The sequence below is a fragment of the Odontomachus brunneus genome, unplaced genomic scaffold (genome assembly GCF_010583005.1).
Source record: "Odontomachus brunneus isolate Ranch 3 - 2012 unplaced genomic scaffold, Obru_v1 Obru_scaffold_038, whole genome shotgun sequence".
Taxonomy (NCBI): domain Eukaryota; kingdom Metazoa; phylum Arthropoda; class Insecta; order Hymenoptera; family Formicidae; genus Odontomachus; species Odontomachus brunneus.
In genome coordinates, this window is record NW_022639488.1 from 1,047,893 (window position 1) to 1,058,182 (window position 10,290).

Consider the following 10,290-nt stretch of genomic DNA (forward strand, 5'->3'; position numbering starts at 1 on the left):
TAAATTGACAAAAATATGTTTATTTGAAGCAGAATATTCTTTCACGTGCGAGAGACAAAACAAGTAACACTTGTAGATAAAAGACGAAATTTTTGTCTTTGAGAATATTGAACTTAAAATATTTCCCTTTTGTAGTTTCAAAAAGAATCCTGTTGAAACCATATATACAAGGATTCTAAGGGGAATTAGATTATATTTTCTGGGATGTTTTTGATATTTCTAATTTGAATTCATAATTATTTTGGTAATCGGATCCCAATTAGATTCCAAGACATTTTCTATGCGGGATGTAGCGCGATACGCCAACTTATTCCGACGATGCCGCATTATATTTGAAAGTCGATTTCGTGTTCCGCGGGCTCTGTTCGTTCAACGAACCCCGTAATGTCATAAATATCATCAGCGGAATTCCGCGGTGGAAATTTTTACACACCTGCCGCCACTACGGCGCAAGATCTCTCCAGTCGATCTCATTAAGAGTTTCGCCGCGCTGTTCTGAAAGGGCTATCGATAAGCATCGCGACACGCAGTGCAAATCCTATTTAAAAGCTGTCTCTCGCGGAAATAGGAATCGAGATGAAATAAAATTAACGATCGCCGGCGCGTCCTTAGAGCGGAGCGCGAGAGAAGTGCACACCTCTACGGCGCCCGTTACGTATTGATTAACCAGTCGCGCGTCCCGCACTCTCCCATTAAAGGCGCCGCCATGGTAGAATGATTCGGTCTATGAACCGGGCACCGTTGCTCGCGTGTGCGCGATTAACAAAAATGCATAACAGCACGGGTGCAGCGGACCGAGGTTAATCTTAATTTCTTTTTCCGTTCTCGCAAACACCCTCCCTCCACTCCCGCTTCGTTAGTTTCTGCAGAGTGGCCGCGCGACGCTTTAAAATAAAACACGAGCGGCACTATATACGCGGGGGTGTGAAGGGGAGGAGGAGGGGGGTGGGGGTGAATTATTTGTGAAAAAACGATACTGATCTCCCTGTCCGTGATATTTCGAGCACGTGTATCGACGTGATAACGACACCGATTGGGAAATTCAGAACGGACCGATTTGGTTAAAAGCGCGCAAAGTTGGGGTGGGTTGGGGCGGGCAAGGGAATTATCACCGTCCACGCGTACAAAGGGCTCGAACTTCGTGCCGTTTTTAAATTCCACGATCTCTGCGGGAGTATGTACGGGGGTATGTACGGGCAATTACATCGCTGGCTCGCGCGCGATTCAGAATGGCCGGGATCGTTCTTTTATGCTCGAAACAAAAGGCGAGAGGAAAAAGCGGCAGTATCCGGGGAAGAGATCAAAAAAGCAGCGACGAGGAGGATGGGTGAAAGGGTGGGTAGGCGGCGGGGTGAAGGGGGCAGGAGCGAGTCGCCGTCTTCGCGCCAATGAAGAGATTTCACGGGGAGAGATGTCGAATTCCGGGACAAATTAATCGTTAACACGCCCATTGGCAAAATCCCACTGTAAGTAACGCGAATAGTAGTCGCGGAGCCTCGGTATCTTCGCGTTGTACTCAATCAATTACCTTGATAAATGAAGGTCTATCGGACTTTACGATATTCGAGAGGCATAATTAGATTATGAAATAATGATTTATCGATCTCTCCGCTATCGGCGCTAAGACCTCGCATATAAACTTGTGTGTGAATATATGTGCGCGTACGTGTGTGTGTGTGTGTGTGTGTGTGTGTGTGTAAGATAGGAATAAAATGGGGACGTCGGTAATTTCGTGATAATGCAGTTTGCAGTTATCAAGCTATCTATTGTCGATTTTGCTACAAATGCAAATATTCAAATATGTGCGTATTTCTTTCCGCGTGACTACTTAATTTCACAACAATACGATTATGCAACGCGGGAGCTACAAAGAGGAAGAATCCACTCGTCGTTATTCGAGATCACAAAGAATTAAATAATATGAATTTTAAATTTAATTAAAATTAGTTAGCACACACACACACACACACACACACACACACACACACACACACACAATGCTCCGCATAAAATAAAGCGGCTTAATTTAATCAAAGCGATTCTCCGAGAGAGCAATTTTTATCACCGTATTGCCATGCCGTTCCGAGGGAACGGTGAAAGCCGCCCGTGTCTAGTTTCCGTGTGACATTAATGAATTCATTTCAAAGTACATAAGAAAATATATATGTGGCTGAGTCTCATATTTACCGTGAACGACTCTCCAGTTCCCGCAAGATCTAATCCGTCCTTCCAATCCCCAGTCTTAGAATGTTATCGCGAAAGATGTCGTTTCTACGGTCTGCACTTTCAGCTTTAACGCGAAGAGACACGTAGAGAGACAGAGAGAGAGAAAGAGAGAGAGAGAGAGGGGGGGGGAGAGAGAGAGAGAGAGGCAGAGGGAAAGAGAGATTCAGCGAGCGAAGCAAAAAGAATTGAATTACACGAATTATATGTATTCATGAGTGATGGTGTTCGTTTCATATGTCTCATCTATGTGCGCTGATGGTTCCGCGATATCAGCTTCTTTCCAGTGATGAATTTGAGAAAGGTGTGCAAAAGTTCGCCTTTTTCACGGAAAAGTGGCGTGTTATCTTTTTTTATTGCCGTAAATTAGAACCTTTGATTAATTTCGTTCAGTCCTTAAATACTCTTTTCCACCGTTCTGTCGTCTGCTCGTTCTTCTCTTCTCCTCGGTCTCCGGACGAACTATTCGAAGTTGAACATTGGTGTGTTCTAAGATAAAGCTGTGGTCGACCTTACACACAGTCGCACGTATACGGCAACTTATCTCTCGCGAGGGAATCGTACGTGTACCGGACGCTTGATATCGTCTGCTATCTGGCGTCACGTTGCGGCTTGCGAGAAAAGTGTGGTTTACACGGAGCAACGGAAATAAAGATCGAAAAGGGAAGGTGAGCTGGTTCGATTTTTCAGAAAATCTGAGACGGGGAAAATTAATAATAGAACAAAAAGCAATCGAGATTTATTTCAAGAATGTATCGTTCGCGATTTATCATCCCGTTTCTGTGTTTTCTCTACTCCTTTCGCTCTCTCTACTTTGCACGCGCAGAAATTTTTTGCTCAATAATATAGCCTACAATGCTATCATTTGCAAGATTTGCACGACTGGAGTATAATCATGCTGAAGTTAAAATGACAGCAATAAACGAATAGATTAATTAAATTTAATTAAATTTAGGATTTAATAAGACTCCAGAGACATAATTTTATATAAAGTGTCACATTTGTTTCATTACATTAAAACATGTTATTAGGTGTACAACTTTGCTTCCGCCGTTTTCCTATGGATGGCTTTAGCGGTAAGTGGTGGTCGAAATAAATAGATCATAGACGTCATACAATAAACTTGGGTATCTGTCAACATAACCCCATAGAAACATTAGTCGATTTGTGTCTGCATCATAAAGTTATTCTCAATTGAAAATGTCAGTTTACGAGCCAAATTCTCGTCATTTGCGGGAGGTTTTAATTTTCTGCTTCAATATGAAGAAATCTGCGGCTGAGGCTCATCGGATGCTCTCAAATACTTATGGTGAGGCCGCTATTAGTGAAAGAACGTATCGTGAGTGGTTTCAACGCTTCAAGAACGATGATTTTGACGTCGAAGACCGGCATAGCGGTGGAAGAGAGAAGGTTTTCGAAGATGCAGAATTGGAGGCATTACTTGATCAAGACTCGTGTCAGAATCAAGAAAAATTGGCACGATCATTGGGAATGACTCAACAAGCCATTTCAAAACGCCTCAAAGCTATGGGAATAATTCAGAAGCAAGGAAATTGGGTGCCGTACGAATTGAAGCCGAGAGATGTTGAACGGCGTTTGTTTGCTTGTGAACAGCTGCTTGAAAGGCAAAGACGGAAGGGATTTCTGCATCGCATTGTGACTGGGGACGAAAAATGGGTCCATTATGATAACCCCAAGAGCAGAAAATTATGGGGAGTTCCCGGCCATGCTTCCACGTCGACGGCCAAACCGAATATTCACGGCTCCAAGGTCATGCTTTGTATTTAGTGGGACCAGCTCGGCGTAGTGTATTATGAGCTGTTAAAACCGACTGAAACAATCACAGGCGATCGGTATCGAATACAATTGATGCGTTTGAGCCGAGCATTGAAAGACAAACGGCCGCCATACAACGAGAGACACGATAAAGTGATTTTGCAGCATGACAATGCTCGACCCCAGGTTGCGAAAGTGGTCAAGACATACTTGGAAACGTTGAAATGGGAAGTCCTTCCCCATCCGCCGTATTCTTCAGACGTTGCTCTCTCTGACTATCACTTGTTTCGATCAATGGCACACGGCCTGGCTGACTAGCACTTCCGGTCTTATGAAGAAGTAAAAAATTAGATCGATTCGTGGATCGCCTAAAAAAATAACCAGTTTTTTCGACACGGGATTCGTACGCTGCCCGAAAGATGAGAGAAAGTAGTGGCCAGTGATGGACAATACTTTGAATCATAAATGTATAACCAGTTTTTTACAATAAAGCCTCGAATTTCGGAAAAAAAACAACGGAAGCAAAGTTGTACACCTAATACATTTAATGGAAAAAATTATTATTTCAAGAAAATAAAATTTAATTTTCAATTAAATAATATATTATTTGATCATATTTGAAGGAGAATGGCCAAGCTCTCGTAATATTTAGCCCCATTTTGTAGCATTCGAATTTTAAATTATTTTTCATTAAAATTGTAGCTATTGATGGTATCACGAACAATTGGTGACTTGAACAATTTTAATGTTAAAGATTGTCCTTTTGGAATCAATGGATTTAACTAATTTGAGATGGACTAGTTTGTGTGAGTGCGAATGTGTATATATGTGAGTAAATTTGAGAGGAGGAATAAACCAAAATTGAGACTTTACTTTTGGTCTTTTTCCTAAAGTACTTCAATTGAACCGAATTAAATCTGCACTGTTTGATAATCAGAGGAGGACTGAGAAACCGAGAGTCAAGAAGTTTGGGAATATGAGAACAAGATATAACACCATACTTAGGAGTGATAAATGACTCGGAGAATGTCGGAGAATTGTTAAAAATAACAAACCTTTTAATCTATGTTTGCTAACCACAAACAGCAGGCAATTTTATGAATATTTTAACGCTTAAATATTTGTGGATAATGCTTCTGAATAGAGTCGAGTTGAAAACCTGATGGTGAAAAATAAAAATTTTGAAAGTCTCTAAGTCAAAGTCTCTGAGTATCTGAGTATAGTATATGCAAATAAGTAAGTAAAAAAAAAGTAAGTCTTAAAAGGTAATCGTAGTCTCCTTTTATAGTGAGATACTCCCGCGCGAACTCTCCCATCTTTATCGTGGAAGGGGAAAGATGCTTCACATGACATTGGAGAAATAATCAATGATTGGGGTTTGGTATCTTCTTATCAGTCTATTGTTTATTGGCTACCTAAGTAACCGCTGCACTTTGTCGAAACAAAGAAAAGTTACGTGGAACGTAACTATGGATAGATTAGAGATATATGAGTATATAAGTTTAATCAAATATATTTTGTAATCTGATAGTATACACAAAGAGAACGATTTCTTTGAATTTAACATTCCTACATATTTGTAGAACTTCAAATTTAATTAAACTAATTAAATTTAATTAAATTTAAGATTTGATTGCAAGATTCAAGAAACATAATTTTATATCAAGTGTCACTTTTGTTTTATTACATTAAAATATGTAGTTTTTTTAATGAAAAAAAATTATTATTTCAAGAAAATAAAGTTTTATTTTTAATCAAATAATATATTATTTGGTCATATATTTAAAAGAGAGCGGCCAAGCTCTCATAACTTTTAGTTTTATTTTATAGCACTCGAATCTTAAATCATTTTTCGATAAAATAGTAGCTATTGATGGATAGATTAAAGATATATAAGTATCCAAGTAATGTGCATTTGAAAGAAAATAGCCTAAAAAGAATTTCAAAACCAACATATGACGCGTCTGACGCGGTCTAAATAAGAATTTTATTAGAATACTGGAATTATTAGATTTTCTGCAGTTTTCCTTACCCATACACAAATGTTAGTATCCATAATGTTGGTAATAAGTCGACTGCAGACACACTAAGGGCAATTATTATTAAGCTCCAATTAATTTAATTATTGATTAATTCCGTTGTAAGTAGTAAGTAGCTATTGTCTAATTTTGTCAGTTATAATAGAATTGATCGACGATTAAGTTAATCGGGGTAAAAATCATCTGAAGTTAATAAATATTATTGACATTTATAATCCGTATTATTTTATTAATAAGAGCTTTCATCTACCATTTCTCGCAAAATTTCCTATATGTCTCCTGTAAGAGTCCTAACGATATTATTTGTTTTGACAGAATACGTATCTTTTTGGGGTCATTTTCTTTTAAAAATTGAGGCGCTTTAGTAGTTATATATCTTTAATCTACACTCATAAATAGCTATAATTTCATAAAAAAATAATTTAAGATTTCGAATACCGCAAAATGAGACTAAACTTGGCTGCACTTTTTATTTTGTTGAATTAAATCATGTTGTTTGATCGAAAAAGTTATTATTTTAAATGTTTCGTTTTTCACTTTAATCTATTCTTTGGACTACTCAATATAATGTCTGATTAAAATTTAAGAACAGTCATGACGTCACATATTCGCTAATTCATATTCCGCCAATATCCGTTACTATCGGTTGCTGTTAAATTGTTTTCAACGATTACCAGTAATTATGATATGAAAAAAATTTTTGGACATTATAAAGTTGCATTATAAGCATAATGCTACAAATACATCGCCAGAGTTAGTTGGAATCAGGAATTCTTATACGATCGGTGAAGTCAAGTAACCCAAATCGTAATCAATAAAAAGGATGAGTGATCGCATCATGGAATGATAGAGTATTTGCATGAAAAATCATGGAGGAAACAGAATGTTCACAATGAAGTAATAAAAAGATAAACTCAGTAATGTGAAAAAAGAAAGTTTCCTAAGATTATTTACATATAAATATAATTATCGAATTTTTTTTAATAAGAAAATTAAGTAAAATAATTTTTTCTTTAAACCATACAATAAATGATTTAGGTGAAACATTATTTGAAAAACCAATAAATCGTATATGCCAAATAAAAAATTAGTTTGTCTGGACTGTTAAATATCCAATAGATAAATGAAATTCAATAAGGTTTGTTAAATCCAAAGAAATTGTTCTCTTTGTGTATATCAATTTACTATATATACGAGGAAAAGTAAAAAATATCCTATACTCGTATATGCATTTTTAACATCGCGATGGATTGCATGTTATTTCTTACGCCAGTAACATAAAATTTTACCTCAGATAATAAATAGTGTGTAATGCATAGTACTATAGTATATGCGCGTCTACGAGATTTGTAGAAAAGAAAAGGCTCGTGTTCAGAACGCGCTTACAATAATGTTAGCGGTTAACAAGTCGTTCGTATTCAAAACATGATAATAGCGCCTTGTGAGGCAAAATCGATAATCACGCGTGTTTATAGCAAAATTTTCGTTCAGAAGCACTACCAAGTACTAACAACATGCTTACATCTCAATATCTTAGTAACACGCGATCTAGTAATAGGCATATATAATCACACTGACAATTTCTGGTTTATAATCATGAAAAACATTTATAATCATGAAACTTATTACTAATACGAACAATTGAGTAATTTAAACATAGTAATAATATGTAAATAATAAACGTCTATTTTAAAATACTTTAAACATAGAAGTATTCGCTGCGCTTCTAAATAGTGATGGTAGTCGTAAATGTGTTGGTCTTGTTGCATCGTATTTTATTTGTCATCATTTGCAGAGGCACTATTGCGGATGTAAAATTGAACTAATTTTTGTCTGAAGGAATGTCTGATTCTTAGGAATAAAATTCGATTTAAAAAATCTGAAATTCTGTTTTCTTCAACCAAAATACGTTTGGTCGTTCATTGTCAGATTAATTCAATCAAATTTGAACTTTCTTTGCAGCATTAAAACGATACATAATATATAGAAAACGTATAGAGTATGTAATAGGTATGAACATTTTTCTCACATATGTTTCACAACCATTAAAAAAGCTCCATACTTCTTGGAAAAAATTACTTCTGTCCACGCAAACACATGCACACATATATACGTATGCATAGTTTTATGTCTCGCTCTCTGTATTTCCCATACTTTTTTGTAACTTTTTTCTATTTTATAAGTATATATCCTAGCTAACTAGAATTATTATAGTAAAAATCTTTCATTATGTAGAACATAGGGAGAATGTTATAGATTTCTTTTCATATAAATTCTTCTCAAGTTTACTATGTTTTTAATAGTATAGAAATAGACTGTCCGTGAGGTCTGTCTTGCTAAGAAACATAATAAATTTCGTTAGAAATTTAGTCAATTTTTTGATGGTAAGGGAGAGGGGAGCAAATAGTGACAGGAGATAAACACTTCTTCTAAGATACGTTTATATCTTCGAGAAAAATGCTTTCTGCTGATATCGTGTCCGTTTTCCCAATTCTTCACTCGAAGTTTCCGAAATTCTTCACTTGATCGAAATCAAATAAATGTATTAATTTGGCTGTTCTCTCATTGGGAAATTTCGTCGCGGATCTTCGGCGAAGCTTCTTACGAACCGAACTCACCGATGACACGGAGTAAGGTACATGTACTTCGCTGAAATTGTACGTGTACAGCAAGCTCGATGACGTTGGCCGTCGATGCGGTATCACGTTGTAGATTGCAAGAACGTACTGTCTTGTTGGTACAGAATACTTGTTAAGTATTAGACATAAGAAAAACAAGACATCGTTCTCAAGATGATGGATTCCCGACGCTTTTAACGTTGAATAATTCTTCGTCCGATAAAGTTCCGCGAAAACGGAGCGTAGAGCACGTATTGCGAAAAACCGCAGTCACCTGTAAAATCACGTTTCGTATAAATCGGATATCTCGTTACACACTACCTTACTCTTTCTCTCGAGGAAGAATTTACGATGCGGGATTTCGTATCGCATTGTATCCCGTTGTGTTCCAGCGCGCTATTCGCGCTAATGCAACGTTAATTTGTCGAAGGAAAGATAAGACAACTGTCACGTATGACTAGAATTAACGACGCGATTTCCCAATGCGTACACGTTTAATATGCACTGTAATCTCTCGACATTGATTTATTCCAAATTTTTGCGTTATCGGGGGAGACTCGCGCATACGTTTGAATTATGAAACAGCTCCATTGGGATACTCGCCCCAATTACGAACGTAGCGATGAGTCAAAACTCTCAAAATCATACCTCACGTTGCGCGCAGCATCACGATCGGGATTTTCCAAAACATTTCACGGAGAGAATATTAAAGTAAAAAAATTACTATATTTTGTGTAGCATCTCGACATTTATTATTCTTTAATAATTATATAATTTATTATTTTTTTATTTTATAAAAATGTCTTTGTATTTTAAGATCTAAAGTTTGCAATTGAAAAATTTACTAGATGAATAGGGCTGGATTACAGATATTTTCTAAGTCAAGGAAAAAAAGATAGAAAATCTTTCATTGTGTAGAACATAGAGAGAATGTTATAAATTTCTTTTCATATAAATTCTTCACAAGTTTACTATATTTTAGTAGTACAGAAATAGACTGTCCGTGAGGTCTGTCTTACTAAGAAATATAATAAATTTCGTTAGAAATATAATCAATTTCTTTATAGCAAGGGTGAAGGGGGCAAATAGTGACAGAAGGAAAATAGTGACAGTTTAAATTTCTCCTATTTCCCGCGTCTATGCCACGAGTAAGTTCTCGAACATCTAATCATCTTTGAAAAAAACGATTAAACTGCTAAGCCAAATATAGCTAATAAAGAAGCCTAAAATCTTAGCCTTTGTGAAACAAGGTACCTGAATTTTATTCGGATATTTCTATTTAGATTGTTTTGACTCTCGAACCTCTAAATAAGATTTTACCTGTTGCATAATATGTGTTTCTTCTAGTGTGATCTAACCTCTATATGTATATATCAATTCGTTTATTGTTTTAAGTGTTTTAAAAAAAGAGGCAACTCCTGGGACAAAGAGTGACAAATTTTAAATAACGTCATCTTATTCAGTGTTAGTTGAATTGCATTTCTTCCCATTTATCTTGTTGGGTGTAACTTAAAAACCATTAAACTAGGTTTAAATACAGAAAATATTAATAAATAATATGAAAAATTATTTTCCAAAAGCACGTCATATTATTTCACCAAAATTAGATTTTATACATCATTTGTTTTAATAAA